The sequence below is a fragment of the Calypte anna genome, chromosome 4A, assembly GCF_003957555.1.
Source record: "Calypte anna isolate BGI_N300 chromosome 4A, bCalAnn1_v1.p, whole genome shotgun sequence".
NCBI classification, from domain to species: Eukaryota; Metazoa; Chordata; class Aves; order Apodiformes; family Trochilidae; genus Calypte; species Calypte anna.
In genome coordinates, this window is record NC_044248.1 from 42,665,600 (window position 1) to 42,676,972 (window position 11,373).

The window sequence follows — 11,373 nt, forward strand, 5'->3', positions numbered from 1 at the left end:
AAGTACCTTCCGAAAGCTCTCAGGCATTATGTAAATGGCAGAAAATACAAAATTAAGCCTTTGGTGTTGCAGCATCTAAAATGGGTTCATCACCTCCTGAAATCATGCTTCCTTTTCCTAAGAGGCCATTCAGTGGCCTCCCAACACCTGCTTTGCCACGAAATACCATTGGCACTGATGCAGTTATTCTTAGTTTATACTGCTGTGACATCAGGTAGAGGTTTCCCATAAAAAAACCAACCCTAAGGTGAACATCTGAGGATAACTTCCTTCTCATTTATAGGTCAAGTCAGTCTAAGCTCTTCTCAGCTCAAGCTGGGAAGTCAGTCCTCAAAAGGAGGACATGCAGTGGAGTGAGCTGCAACCCAAGGAGCTGTTAGTGGAACCAGCTCCCACGTGGCTACCCCAAACCTCCTGAGTGGGGGAGTGTCAAAATCCTAAGCTGTCTGTGGTTTGGAAAACCAAAACCTGTTTGCTGAGGAGAATCCTCTGGCCCACTGAATCTGCTCCATGATGCTCCAGGGACAAAAAACAGCCCTAAAAAAAAAGCAGCTTGTGTGCCTAGCACAGAACTCCTGGGTGGTCACAAAACCTGCTACTGGAAACATGTCAGATGTAACAAAGAAAGGAGTCAGTCACTGGCTACTGAAGCACAAGGAAAAATCCAAGTAACCTGTGTTGTTATGGCCAGAGTTCCTTTGGGCTGAGGGCTAAATGGAGATGGTTGAGCTCAGCCTCTAAAGCCAAAGCTGGGCTGCTGGTAGCCCAAGCTTCCTCATTTCTGATCATCCTAGATGATCTCTGAGGTCCCTTCCAACCCAGCCAATTCTATGATTCTATGATCTGCTTCGAGGAGAGGACTGAACTGAGAAACCAGAGCTGCCCCGATCACTTTTAATCAATTGAACAAGGAAGGAGGGGAGGCTTGGGAAGAAAAACATGTAAAGCTTAAAAAGTTGCAGCTGCTGTTCTCTAATGGAGTCTGGGTTCCTCATGAACGGTGGAATAGTTAGGCCACCTGGTGGCAAAGAGGAAGCCAGCAACCTTTGCAATTTCCAAGCCACAATAAACACCCTGAGGACCGAGGAGTCTGGCCAATTCCTGCCTGACAGCAGAAAGTCTCCATTGCAACATCTTCCACTGCAGCCAGCCTCTTCTCCTTTGCTTCTCCCAGCCCATCTACTCACCAGAGGTACTGCAAAGCCTGACACATAAATGGAGAGTGAGTGGAAGATGCCAAACCTGTTGGTGAAGTCATTCTTCATGCTTCTAAGTACTCATCTTTACTATCTAAGAGTTTAGCTGAGCTGGACAGTCGTATATTGCCAGAGGGCATCCACAAATGGGTTCAGTACAGCCAAAAGAACATTTTAAAAAATATTTTTAAAGTAATTCTTCCCAAATAAAGAACTGCCAGCTGTTTTGCCCAGTTCTGTTCACCTCTATCCTGCTGAGCATTGCTCCAAGCTGCTCTCTCCTTGCTGTTCTTGCCTGATTCCCTCACTTCGTTCCCTAACACTTGAAAACTCACCAGACTTGTGACTCACATTTTAATCTTATCCAAGTCACAATGTTTATTTCACAGGATGCCCAATTAAACAGTAATTCAATCTGCTCTGGAGTTGTTTCCTTCCCCTCTGGTGATTAGTATAGCCTGAATAATGTAGGAAGCACAGAAAAGAAAAAAAAAAAAAGAAAAGGCAGTAAACAACTCGGGTGACATTGGGAGACCAAGCTCCAACTTTTCCCACCGAAAAAGAGGGTAAAAAGTCTTGCACAAAAATGGTAACATGGATCATCATTTCTAATTTTCTCTGCTTGGGAAGAATAGAAGGGAAAATTATGCTGCCTTAGCATGACTTATGGACTGTCTCCTTAAGCCTGGGGAAACTTGAGCAGGTGTGGGGCTGTGCAAGCCACACAATGTGAAAGAAAATCCCTGGCTCCATTTTTCCCTGTCATTTCAAGTGCCTGCTATTGCCCTTCATTTGAAGCCAGTGTGAGTACACCAGCTCCTTGCATCTTACCTCCAGTGCAAGTGCTGCAGGTCCCTGCTCTCAAAGTGAAGGATCAGACTCCTGCCTATCACTTGCTGCAAGCTAGTGTCCAGAAGCCCTACAAAAAAAACCCCAAACCCTACTGGCTATCAGCTTGCTGATAGACTGAAGTGGATTTTCATCCTGGCACAGACCTGCATACTTTCTCAGCTCTTTCTTTTCATCTTCACACTGGAATGTCAAGTGCCATCTGATGCACGAAGATGTAACTCCACTTGTTATCTGCTCCACAAGTGGCCTCCTGCAGCACCCCAGGCTCACACTGGAGGCACAAGAAAGAGAGGTCAGGTTGCACATAAAAGCAAAGGCTTGTTTTCCAAAATAAGAAAAGAAAATTTAACTAGACAGTTAAGTGTTACTTGGTCTTTAAAAAGCATGCAGAGGAAAACTTCTTGTGGAACACTAAATAGAGAAGGTGTGTAGGAACACACCTCAGAGCTACCTTCCTTTTCTCAACTTGTACAACTGCTAAGGAAAAGGCAGCTTGGAGTTGAACATTGCCCATCAGGGGAAATGCCGAGGCTGCAGAATGGCCTTTTGCTCACTGGAGCAAACTCAGAGCTGATGCAAGCAGAGGCAGCTCTACCAAAGACTCCTGCTCTTTATACAAGCACTCAAAATGTGCCACTGCTTCCTTCCTTTACAAAGCATCTGGCACTGAGCAGAGGCCAGGTGGTGCCTCTGCTTTTCTGTGTGTGCACAGAGACAAATCACAAGCAGTGCTTCACAGGGGGCAGCTGAGGGATCACAAAACCACAGAATTCTCAAGGAAGCTCATCCAGTTCCAACCCTCCTGCATGGGCAGGGACACCTCCCACCAGATCAGGTTGTTCAGAGCCTCTTCCATCCAGCCTGGCCTTAAAAATTTCAGGGATGGGGCTTCCACCACACCCCTGGGCAACCTGTGCCAGGGTCTCACCACCCTCATGGTGAAGAACTTTTCCCTAACATCCAATCTGAATCTACTACCTCCAGTTTTAATCCATTCCCCATGCCACGTGTCCTGCAGAGCCAAGGAACTCTGTGCCAAGGACCATGTGTCTCACTGCCATGTCATGGGGCAGGTCTCTCAAGCCAGGAGATGTTTCCAGCTTGCCAAGGGACCAATTTTTGTGGTTTAGGAAGCAACATTTTCATTTTAGCTCCTGCTGTGTTCTCCTTACTCCAGGCTGTGCCCAGGTGGTGCTACCAGGAGCTCCTTACACACTGCCCTGAGCCTGCCTGGCTATTTTTGGTCCTCTGTGGGGGGAGAAGTTTGGCACTTGACTTTCAGTTGTAACACTGTAAAATTCTTCCCAAAGAAATTTTCAATGTGCTTTGCTGAGACTTTCTAAAAAAAAAAATAAAAAATATATATAGAGATTGTGATAATTAAATTTCCCTCTGAGTGATTTCTTTGATAAATGGGTCTAGTTAGGACTTTCAATTAAGCACCAGGCCCTGCTGTGAAGTCAGACTGAGCTTCTTGTTGCAGGCATTTATTGCCTCATTTACACAGAGACAATCTGAATTATTTTACATTACCCTGTTTTCTTTATATGTCTCTTTTTACACAGGTATTAGAATTCCTATTACCACTTCTATCAGGGAGCCAATTGAAAAGGTATGGTCAAGCAATATTAATCATTTTGGTATGGTTTAAATAAGGCTCACGGAAGCATGGTACTTGAAATCTTGTCCATACTGCAGCCCTTTGCTGCATAAACTCACATATAAACTGGGGAAGAAAATACATTGACCACAAAGACAATGTTTTGATGGAATGTGTGGTCCAAAACTGTGAATAAATGGTAAGTACTGCTTGGAGAATATCAGGGGTGCACCCTGCATTTAAGTTTGCTATGTTTTAAAGTTCTGTCCATGCATTTGAGCAAAGGTTTCGTGGTTATTTTGAGTGCAGTTGGAAGTATTTGAGATACACAATTTCTACCTTTTCTTATTGGCTTTCTTTTCCTAGTTGCTGGCATTAATGGTTACAGAAAAATATCCATGTGATTGTCAATCACTGCTGTAGCCATGAAGAATTAGAGGTCCTCTCATTTAATTAAAAAAGCAAGAGCCATTCAAAAGAAGATCTTTTGTTTAAAAGACAAAATCCACAACTAGACACCATTCACTGTCATTGATAACAGAGAAGGTCTACTAGGCTTAGAAAATGGTTTTAAATTTTTATGAGTGTTCTGAAAAGCTGTCCACAGCTATGCTAGCTAAGATGAAATTGTAAGGTTTACCAGCTGATGTGCTTCAAGATATAAATCAGAAACTAATTGTCAGACATTAGGGAAAAACATGTTTTTATCTCCTCCCACACTACCTCACAAAAAAGATTTCTATTTCTTTTATAGTACATAGTATGTCTGAATCTATGTAATGAGAGTATGTACATTCCTAATTATACTGTTGAGCTTCATTTTGATACAACCAAGGAAATTTGTTTCCCAAATGAAAGTCAGTCAGAGGCACACTTTAATTCTTCTTAAACTAAACCATTTTTTGGGAGGTGGGAGGATCTCCAGAGAGTCTCTGCCATGTAAAGAAATCCTACTGTCTGTCCATTTATGAATCCAAGCACAGTCAGACCTCAGATTGTCTGCACAGAGCAAGGGATATTAAATGAGTTGTGACTACTGCAAGTTGGAATAATTTCAATGCAGTTAATGTAAAGCAAAGAACATGAACTCATTGCTGAGAAATTAGGGTTTGTGGATTACTGAGGTATGACTGTAAATCCAAATGTCACAAACACCACCACCCTCCTCCTCCTCCTTCCCCCTTTTTTTTCCTTTTCTCCAATATAGAACAACAAACCCCACGCAGATTTGTTATGGTCTGGCATATCTAATTTGTCCAACTGGTAAGACAAAGATGACTGATACCAAATGATCCAAGTGTACATTTTAAAAATCCAAATGCTACTTGAAATGTAAGTCAAAATGAGAACACTGTATGGTTAACATTTACCTAGCATCCTCTCCCTCTGAGCCACATCTTGTCCTGTAGACCTGTGCTGTTAAAGTGGTTCATGGGAATGATGTGCATGAGTCCTTTTGCTAATGGGAGCTGTGTGCACAGAACAATTCAGCTGTTAGTGCTCTGAGGAGAAGAGAACTTGAATAGCAGGGGCTTGGAGAGCAAAAGAAAAAGAAAGATGCTAAGGGCATTTGGAAATACACTCACTATTCTTTTTTCTTCCTAAGCATTGCTGCAGTAAACAACTGCTTCCAGACTCCTCTTTAAGTGAGTGACATGAAAAGAGCATGGCTTCATATCAACAGCCATTCAAAATGTACCCAGGCTCCCAAACCGACCTTGGGGGTAGGAAAAGCTTGAGTGTGGGGGGGGGAGGGTACTGCTGAGGTGGTTGCTCAGGTTGGTTTTTGCTGGCTTAAAGAAATTATCCCTAGTGGGAGCATTCTGACCCACATATCAGGGATGCTGCGTTTCCTATGGGGAGGGGATTTCAAAACCACAACTGCCTAAAATTAGACTCTGCATCCGTGTAAAGCACTAAAGAAATGGCCTGGTTTTCAAAAGAATCAAATACCACAGGACTCCGGGTCAGATTCCTGACCCAGCAAAGCACATGAATATTCTCCCCAACCCCCCACCCCGCGGCAACGTGACCGCCCATGCATTTAAGCCCAAAGTGCTTAAGTGCTCCCTTAGGTAGGGGCTGGAGAACCTAAACACGGGTGTAGAATCGACTGAGCACCATCCACTCTTTTAGATCTTGGCCGGAGGGAGAGTTGATTTTTTTGTTTGTTTGTTTTCTTTCATTGGATTGGTTTTTTATCACTTTGCTTTCGTGGATTTTCCCAACCAAGCCATATGCTACAAAGGGCTTTTAAACACACAGCAAACCTCGGTCCCAAACCCTTCCAGGACAGTTTATTTTAGGGGGGGAGGACTGGCTGTAAATACACAAATTGTTGCAGGGTTGTGTACAACTCCTAAGGGCAGGACAAATCAGAGCAGCTTCTTGAAAAGCTAAATTAATAGCAAACTCTTCCTGAGGATTAGTTGAGGCTACAAGAACCTGGGATATTAACAAAAGCCAAAGTGTGGTGCATCACACAGCCCTTTCCTGCACACATTCAGATGCAATAATGGAGTAAAAAAGATAGCTGAAGGACCAGGACTAAGAAAACTCTGCTCCAAGCCTCATTTCTCCCAAAAGATTGACTTATGACCCTGGGTGAGTCACTGGCACTTGCACTTCTAAATCTGCAAAAGGCCACTCTACTTTTCTGCCTTTGGAGTGAAGGGAGACTAAAAATCCATTAGTGATTGTGAGGTGCTCAGATATTAAATTCTTAAGTGCTTAGATACATCAGCAGAGTGATTTTCCAAAGGGACATTATTGAACAGGTCTGAGCTTGGGTTTTGGTAGTATTTGTCATAATGTGTTGTTGTAGATCTTTATTCCTGATGTTTTATTTATTATCAAGTATTAAAGGCTGGGTTTCCTTATGGTGCTAAGATTGACTTGGAGGAGTTCCACAGGGAAAGAAAGTGTTTTCCATGTTAGAAGATTAATAACAAAGGGAAAGAGAATAAACTTATGTTGCCATTTGATTAAGGCAATAAATAAATGCCTTCACTTTGGCCCATAGCATACCATCTAACTGCTGTGTTCTTATGCCTCTCCAGTCTCATTAACTGCCTTGCTGTTCTATTCTCTTCTAGTTCTAGAATTAATGCAATAAGCATTGAAAAATCAAAACAACCCCCAACCCAAACAAATAAACCCCTAAAAGCTCACATTTAGGCTATAATTCTGTATTTCTTCAATTGAATGTCACTGTGGCATGGTGACAACAAAAATGCCATATTACTGTTTAATTGTCAAGTGCTGCCTAAATCTGCCCATCAGTGGCAGTGATCAGGACAGAAAGGAGCCAAGTTACAGATACCAAGGTCATCTTAAAGGTGAGGACAGACAAGCACATGACAGGGAAAAGCATTTAAGAGTGACTTTGGGGAAGCTGCCTGTTTCTCCTACTTAAACCAAGGCTATATCTACACATCACGCTTCATGTTCTCAGAGAAATATTTTTTGTTGTATTTCCTGTTTTCTCACGCATTTGTATTCTTTCAGGCATGCAACTTTTGGTCTATTTTGCCAATCAGCATAAACCAGATGATCCTGCTAAGCCTTAGTTCAGAGCGTTTGACACTTGGCTGCCTTGCCTTAAGGTCTTGAGTCATTTGGGTGCTTTTTCTCAGGGTGAAGCCTGCCTTGGACTGCTGGCTCTGCAGGGGATCAGTGAGCAAAAGGTTTCTCAGTGTGGATGATCCTGATTTTACAGCCCAGCATCATGTGGAACAGCTGCCTCCTGCATCACACTGTCTGTCCCATTATTCATTCTGGCTTCTCTTATCCTCACTGGTGGTTGTTCCCCATGGTCTTCTTTTGGGGTTTTTTGCTTTCACTAAGAATCCCTTAGGCAAACTAAACAAGTGGGATTATATCCAGCTTTTAGAGAGGTGCTAATCATCTGTTTATAGTTTAATATCACCAGTGCCCATATTCTGTAACACAGTGGAATATCTTCATTTTCTTAATCACTATTCTGAAAGTGTTTTGGAAGCTTTCAAATTAAAAGGCACTAAATAAAACACAGGGCTCTACTAGGATCCTTAGCACAGCTTAGACTAAAACCTCAAAACCACTTCCTGTGGTTTTCATACAGCTGCTCTGTATCCCATCTGATACTCATCCTGTTAATCCAATAACTTTGATAAAGAATTTGTAACTGGGCACCCTGCTTTATTGTTTTGTCTGCTCTTGACTAGTCCTGTAAACCACACAGGTTCTGTGTTGTATTGGTATTGATAATGTACTTCAACTCACTTTTGCATAATTTGGATTCTGATCTGATGCCAAAGATTGCTTTTCATGAGTTACATCAGCCTAAAGAGAGCTCTCTGTGATAACTCTGAAATTCAGAGACAGAGAGAATCCCTTCTGAGTGTTTTGTGACACAGCCATATCCCTTTTTCTCTCTAGCAAGGACCAGGCATTTCTGTAGGCTGATCAGGGCAGGCAGCGAATTAAATAAAATTTAAACCCATCTTGCTAACAAAACTGAACCCAAGTTTATCACAGAATAGTAACAATTCCTGACATATCCCTGTCAGTCTTCAAAGGACTTAGAAAAAACGGGTTACAGCAAGAGATGCTCAATTTATGGATTAAGAATCTAAGGCAAAGTTTACTACTGGCTATGAAAACAGTTGAGGATTAGGCTTTTAGAGTAGTTTTCTACCACCTACAAAGGGCAAAAGGTGAGGTCTAAGGATCTTCAAATATCTGTGTTTTTGCTTCCTCCTGCTGTTTATAGCTCTTCTGCTGTATTTTTCTGAAAGAAATATAAGCCTATAAACTTTTGCCTTCTTTCTCACCCTGTCCTCTTCTAGAAGGAAATGACATGAAACTAAAAGGTTGCCCCTTAGATCTGCTCCACAATGCTAGACAAAACAGAAAAAAAAAAAAAAAAAAAAAGGGGGGGGGAGAAGGGTGAGGGGGAATTTTGATTAAAGGCATTTTGGCCAACATTTATAATGGAACACACAGCAATGCTTTTCTGTCTTGCCCTTTGCTCAGTTACCCACAAGGCCCAAGCCACATTCATGCAATTTGCTCAGCCCACAGCCTGGAATCAATGAGGTCTATGCAAGCAGAGAGCACCTGCCTCGGGCTGTTACTGGTTTTATTTATTGCCTCTGTTATTAGACCACACAGGAACCCTAACAACAAATACTGTGGGAAGCACTGTGTAAACACTGAGCAAAATGATGGCTCTGTCCCAAAGTGGTTACAAACTAAACAGGGGACAAGAGACCACAAATGGATACAGACAGACAGAGGGAAAGAGCAAAGGAAAGGAGAATGCTCGGTGTGGCTGGCAGCAGCATTACCTCACTGGCAACCTAAACGTTGTCAGAGCTTTTCTTGACATCATTCTCTAGAATCTGAGGAGATTCTAGAGAGCTACCAAGCTAAACCCCAAGGCATTATGCAGGGTATCCTCCAAGTAAGAGGAGATCCTCACAAAGCAGAAAATGAGAGGGCTTGCTTGGAGAGGAACACAAGGAGCTGGTAACTCTGAACAAAAAGGAGATGGTTCATGTTAAGGTTTTAACATTTGAATGTCACAGCTGCTGCATTCCTGACTGCCTCGAACAGTGACCCCCTCCTTCTGCTCCTGACCAATCCTGTTCACCCACAGCCTGATCTAAAACGGGGACCAAGCAGGGCAGAGCTGGAAGTCTGCTGAGGCAGGGCAGTCACTGGAGCTGCTCTGTTCCCTATTCCTGTCTCCTGACAATGAGAGATGATAGGCAGGGTCCCAGGGGGCCTGAAAATGAAGATAGGCAGCTTATGTTGATGTGAGATAGGGGAGGGGGGAGGTAATGCAGGGATGCCAAGACAGGAGTGACATGTTCAAAGAGACAGGCTAGGAAAATGATTTTTGAAGCAACAGCAGTGGCATGCAGCATGATTAGGCCAGAGAAAAGGATGTGGCAGCAACTGACCTGTTAAATAATCAGAGCTTAGGCAAGAATTTTAGCTGCATGGAAGAGTGGGAAAAGGTGCATCTTAAGAGCTGGAAGATTTAAGAATCAGGGGGCAGAGTGGTATAAGCAGCTCTAAGACTGAAGCTTTACCTATGTATAGCAGAGAGGTCAGAGATGATGTTCCAACAGAGTTGTGAGTGACAGGAAAATGAGGTGGGCAGAGGGCTTGGTGGGGGTACAAAGGAGAGCAGAAAGTCAAGGCATTTTCTCCCTTTCCTCTTCTGTTCCACTCTTCTCTCTACAGCTATTTAATAGAGGCAGCTATAGAGGAGCCCCCTAGGATAAGCCAACAATTCAGCAAAGAATTTAAGTGCAGTCCCACTAATGATTCTTTCCTCATGTGGTCTGGATCCTGTTCCATTTACCCATGAGGTTGTGTCTCTCATCTAACTCAGAAAATACAAATCCTTTGCTCCATGCTCAGTAATAAAATGCACAAACCTTGTGTAGTTCTCTCCTGTATTGCTGCAATAAGATTACCAGCAAGATGATGGCCTCTGGTTGTGAGAAGGGAGATTTCACAGGATTAAATGTTATCCGGTCTGCTACTGAAACAGAAAAGAAAATACAAGAAGGGACAATGAATTATATTACTGAAAGTATCACAGACCATAGTGGTGATCAAGGAGATAATGAAAGACCGAAATTTTTAATTATACACAGAAATAAAACCCAACAGGCCTACAGTTTGCATTTGTTGCCAGAGGAGGGCAGTCATGGCTTTTCTTTTTTTTTTTTTTTTTTTTTTTTTTTGTATGATTTGAGAGATTTAAATCAAGATTTCCCTTGGTAGCATTTCCCAGGCATAAATCAAGCCCAAATGAATAACCTTTGATTTATCATCCCTAATGGAGATGTACATCATATTGGTGTGTCATCACATTTCAACATTGGCCATTATGATGCCAATCATGCAGTAATTTTCTTCCGTGTCATAAGTAGCAATGAAGATGTACATTTCCATTCAGTACAATTAGATTTTCATGTTTCTTAATGATAGCTGAGGGCATTAGGCAGAATACCTGCTTTTCCTGCCTCTAACTCTTTTGTGCTCGTATTGTTCTGAAACTGTATCCAAACAATTACCTCATCACCTCCTTCCTGCAGTTAAACACCACCTCTGCTAATATGAGAGAAGGTGAGGAAGATTTAAACTATTATTCCAAGCTGCAGAGGCACCAAAACCCTTGGAAAAAACCTGACCTTGACTACTTGAGAGCTTTTTGGTATGTTTCATGAAAACAGTTTGGGTTTGCCACTTGTGACCTAAGCCACAGCACCAAGCACAGTGTCTGGCTGGGACTGGTGACCCATGACCAAGCTCAGTGAGATTGTTGGGAATTAAGCATCCAGGGAGAACCTGAGCTACTGTGGGTGGTAATGAAACTTTTCTGTCAGCAGAGGCCTTCTACTGGGTGGGTGGTGGGTGGATGGATGGTTCTCAAGGCTCCTGGCTCTTCCTCAAACATAGGTTTGATGGATGGACCACTTGGATGAAGAAGTGGCTCTATGGCTGCACCCAAAGAGTGGCTGCCAATGGGACAGTGTGCAAGTGGAGGACAGTGAGGGACTCCTTGAGGAATCCCTCAAGGATCAGTATTGGGACTGGTTCTGTTTAACACCTTTGTCAGCAACATGGATGGCGGCATTGAGTGTCCCCTCAGCAAGTTTGGTGATGACACCAAACTGTGTGGTGTGGCTGACACACAGGAGGGAAGGGAAAGCATCCAGAGGG